This window comes from Phasianus colchicus, chromosome 15, assembly GCF_987193195.1.
Source record: "Phasianus colchicus chromosome 15, bPhaCol1.hap1.1, whole genome shotgun sequence".
NCBI classification, from domain to species: domain Eukaryota; kingdom Metazoa; phylum Chordata; class Aves; order Galliformes; family Phasianidae; genus Phasianus; species Phasianus colchicus.
The window spans coordinates 8,170,040-8,174,913 of NC_143450.1; positions in this window are offsets into that span (position 1 = coordinate 8,170,040).

Consider the following 4,874-nt stretch of genomic DNA (forward strand, 5'->3'; position numbering starts at 1 on the left):
TTAGACTCTCCAATCATACTGAATGAATTAATTAATGTCACGATCAAGCTTTCCTTTAGTGACTTGGAAATCTTAAAGACCACTCAAGTGGTTGCAGTAATTGAGTGGGATTTGGCCCATCCTCTTTATCCGAAATGTGTTACTCTCATTTCTTCATTTTTACAAGGTTGTCTTCTGCTATCTTTAGGTGATACCTTTATGTCCTTAAGGATACTAATTGGAAATGAAAGGTCAGTGTGTTTGTTTTCCTAGTAATACAGAAGGTACTGCCATCTGTCAAATAAGCCTTTCAGACATACTGCTTGTTTTGTTGTTTTCTTTACCTGTTATAATAGCACCCAGGAGGGGTACTGGGCTTTCTCCTTTGAAGATCAGTACAAACTCTCTTCTTCACAAGAAAACAATACATCTTCCAGTCTTACTGCTTTGACCTAACTTGTTGAGTTATGTATATCTGCAAGCAGGAGTAACAGGATAGGAACTTGGGCCTGATCTCATCATAGGTAGGATGATCCTCCCCACCCCCCCAGAGTCCCTGACAGCTGTCTCCCAAGATATTGCTCTTCTTCACTTTCTTCAATATCGTGTCATTTGTTCAGCTAATTGGGCAGTTTTAACTAGGTCAGCCAGCTCATTCTGTAGATCTGTCTGGAAAGAGCAGAGGTAGATGTAAGAGTGCAAACTGGACTATGTCTGATTTTGTTAGCTTTAATCCTTGACTTATTGTCTGTTAATGTAGAATTGAGTTTCAGTTTCTGTTAAACCGAGTAATGCAAGCCAGAGCCATATGTGTACAAGCAATGCAGTGTTTCAAGACAAATTGCAGAAAGGTTAACAAAATCTGTTATCCTTTCAGTTGTAACTCCTTCCTGGAATATCACATTTATTGGTTAAATAATTGGTTAATGAAGAAAAATACCCCTCTGAATAATAAGAGAAATGTATCCTATTGCCGAAGTAAGTAAGGTGCTAGTGAGAAATAAGGAAGCAATCTGTGATCTCAGGATGTTGTAATGTAATACTGTCAGTTGTAGCAGGGTATTAATTAAATGATGAAATAATGAATAGCAACTACTTAATGCAAAAATTGTCTCGTCATGCTGGCATTGAATCTGAATCATGATTTGGTGTGCCCTGAATGGAACAGAAAGCTTTCATTATGGACATCTGAGAAGGTCAGAGACGATGTTTTATCCTGGGAACATAGAAAGCTAGATTTTCATCTTGTATACAGTCTCCTTCTTGTATAAAGAAAGGCATGTCTTTTCTCAGACAGACTGCCATATGGTAATGCCACGAGGACAGTCTTGTCTAATCACTTAGTCATATTACAGTTTTGCTCATTTCTAGATTAAGGATGCAAAAAACTATTGGGCACCTAGGTGTTTATCAGAGCTCCATCACAGCTCATGAGATTGTGAAAAAATGCTATTTAATCCAACTGCAGAAAACGGTAGAACAATACTTAGTTTCGTTTGTCAGCTTCTGTTGTCTGAGCTGAACACACTACAAATATACAGCAGACATGTTGATCTTAGCAATGGGAGACTGGTGAATGTATAGCCAGCATAAATATAGGCAAGTCCCGTGTAAAGTTAAGAGACAGTAACTATGTGGCTGAAATGAGATTCTTTTTCTATATATTCATTGCTTATAAAAGGTGTAATAATGCTTTCCTTTGCATTATTTTGGAGTTTCTAGGGAATCTCGAAGTGGTAATTTATTGCTTAGTCATTTAAGTAAGGGTTAAACTAATGTGAAAATATCAGTTGGAGGTTGATTTGGTTCATGAAAAGATTTTTTTGCAAAAAATCTTAATTCAGCAGAACGTGTTAGAGTAGGTAAGGTCTTCCAGAACAGGGAGTAGACCAAATGTAAAACATGATTATACCAGGTTGAAAAAAACACCCCATTTAATTTCAGAAGACGGCTGCTTTTTAAATTTTAAAATGGTGTCATAAACAAAAACAAACAATTCTTAGATGCATATGGTAAAAGAGGGAAAAGGAGAAATCTTGATATAAGCCATGGTAAATTAAGAAAATAAGAACAGAGGTTCAGCAGTCAGAGTTGCTAAATTCCATTTTTTTTTTTATTCTGGGGTTTTAGAAAAAGGTTGCAATATAAATATTTATCAGTCCCTGGTGGAATATTTGAACTATTAAGTCATGCTTAGATCACATAATCTAGATGGGTACCTTAAAAAATATCACAAATGGATGCTGGCCATGTGAAAAGCCTGTGCCAGAGTGAAAAATAAAAATGGACTCCCAGTTAAGCTCAGTGCAGACATCAGAGTTTTTTAGTGGCTGTCCCTGTACTGGTGACAAGTATGTGTGAGAACAAGGCATTTAACCAAAAAGGCACATCTTCATGATTAGATCACCACCTTGGGAACAGAAAAGATAAAAGAAACCTGTACTCATTTCTAAATCTTGTAAACCTCCTCCTTTTTTTCATATTCACAAAAATCTTCTAGTTATAAATGCAATACTTCTCCCTCCTATTGAATTGGAACTATTTTAGGAAAATAAATGGTCTGGAAATGGGAACCCAGAGTTAAAAAGTAATGTTAAAGTCAATCACTGTGAGAAGAATAACCAAGTCAATTCTTGATAATGCTTCACGTCTTTCTTTCTTTTTTCTTTTCTGTTCTGTTTTACTGCTCAGCAACTTTGTTAACGTGTTTAGCATTTCCTTTCAAAGCCCAGACTTGTACCTTCTGTGTCGCCCTGCCTCCCCTGGGGGAGTCTGCCTTTCCCAGCCTAAATGCAGACTTCTAGCTCATGTCAGCTTCAGCATCACTAGCAGCTTTGATGGTCTCTGGTTTCCTTCAGCTCCTGTAAGACTGCACTTCTTTCACCCTCAGGGTTGGTGGTAGCTCTGAAGGGCTGCTCTAACGTAACTGAGCGGCCAGCTGAGTGCCTGCGGAACAGTGAGTTCTCCACAGGAGCATTGACCTATGGTGTAACATCATGTGAGAACAGGCTAAGCCTCTGGCTTCCAATAATGGAAAGTTCATGAAAAGTGCAAAGCTGGATACGGCAGTGGGGAGAAGGAGGAAGAAGGTGGCACAGGCTCCTGTGTCCTTTCTTGCAATGCTGTCGTTCCCATGTGTAAATCCACTCCAGCTTTCTAGCAAGTTCACCCTTTGTTGAGTTGTTCTTCTGTGTCACTGAGTGATATTTCAGGAACCAACTCAAACATTAAAAATAACTATCTGCCATCATTTATTTTTATGAATTTGTATTATTTTAGGCAGCAATTACTGGCTGACTCACTCACTGGCAATGGAAATGTGTCATTTTAAGTAACTTGGGCCAAGATTTGAACAAGAATGAGATTATTTGATGAGGTGTCAACACGTGAAGGTTGTAGCCTTGTCAGTGATGACATTAGGAGTTCTAACATGTCCTGTGCAAACTGTCATAACCTTTAAGCAGGAACTTCAACAAGATGAATTGTGTATGTCAAGTAAAGCGATGGGTCAGAGCTAGATTGAAATAAATGGGAAGATCAGTGTGCTTTTATTTTGTGGAGCCTTAAATCAATTTCAAGAATTTAATAATAAATAAAGATTTCATAAAGATTGTACTATTGCTTGTTTAACTAAAGAACCAGACTTCAGACCTTCAGAAAAGACAGATTTAGACAGAACTTCAATGCTTCTGTGTGCTATGCAACTTGTCTTTTAACAGGGTGAAAATTCTAGGTGTCAAAATAGTTGGAAATGTGTTTCAGGACTGATTTAAAAGTTTATTATGTTATGGTAAAATGGGTGATGCTGTACACAGTTTTAGAAGTAGAGTCGTTGGTCCTCCCAAAGTTCTCCCCATCAGTTCCTGAATTGGCCCAAACATTTTCATACTATAAAACTATTCTTCTGATGAAATAAGTTCCCAGCTGACATCACCAAAAAATTATAAAGCTTTTCTTTTTAATTTTAGTGAAACTACAGATGTAATTTAAAAGTAGGAAGAATATTCATTGTGTTCCAAGTGTTTTTTTTTTTCTTTTGAATGGGTAGTAATGTCTGAAGTGCTAGCAGACGTAAATGCACAAACAAGTGGTCAGATTCGTATGTCAGATAAATGGAGCACCAGATGCTAATAGCCTTGTGCTTTGCAGAAAGGCAGCTGTAATTTGCCTTTTGTGTTCTTGAGGATATCAGGTTGAAGAGCTAAAGCCACCATGAAAATGAGGAAAATGAGTAGAATTGGCTTGAGTGTGCAGTTGACACGCAAGAAGTAATGTGAAACAGCATTTTCACATTACTTCTTATAATGGGGAAGTTGTCTTCTCTGAATCATAAAGTTGCTATCTCAGAACCAAGCATTTACCCAGGTGTGTTCTGTGCAAATTAGTTCATGGGATTAGCATCAACAGAGAAAGCATGAGAAGGTGATGGGAAAGAGCTGATAAATGTAACAAGGTGTGCATTTTTAGCCAGTACAAAAGTGTGATTGCAGCCATTCCTAACTGTTTGTATTCATACAAGTGATAACAGATGCTTATTGTCTTAACACATAGGGGGCTATCATCTTTTCCTATAGACTGAACCATTCTTTTCTAGCTCTACATGTGATTTAATAACTTCTACTTCACACATATATTAGAATGGCATCTGGTGTGCTTTCCAAAGCATTCTCTTTACAAGGCTTTTAAAACTTATTTTTATATTTGTTCTTTGATGTAAGAGACAATTTTTTTCCACCTAGCTCATAATACATGAAAGGCAAAAAATACAGGTATGATAATAATTGCCAACTGAGAACATTTGACAGGAAATGACAGGTTCTTTCCACAAAAAGAATGCTAAGGTTTTCATATGGATTTATACTAATCTCTTTTAACAGATCTATCCTGTATTAAAG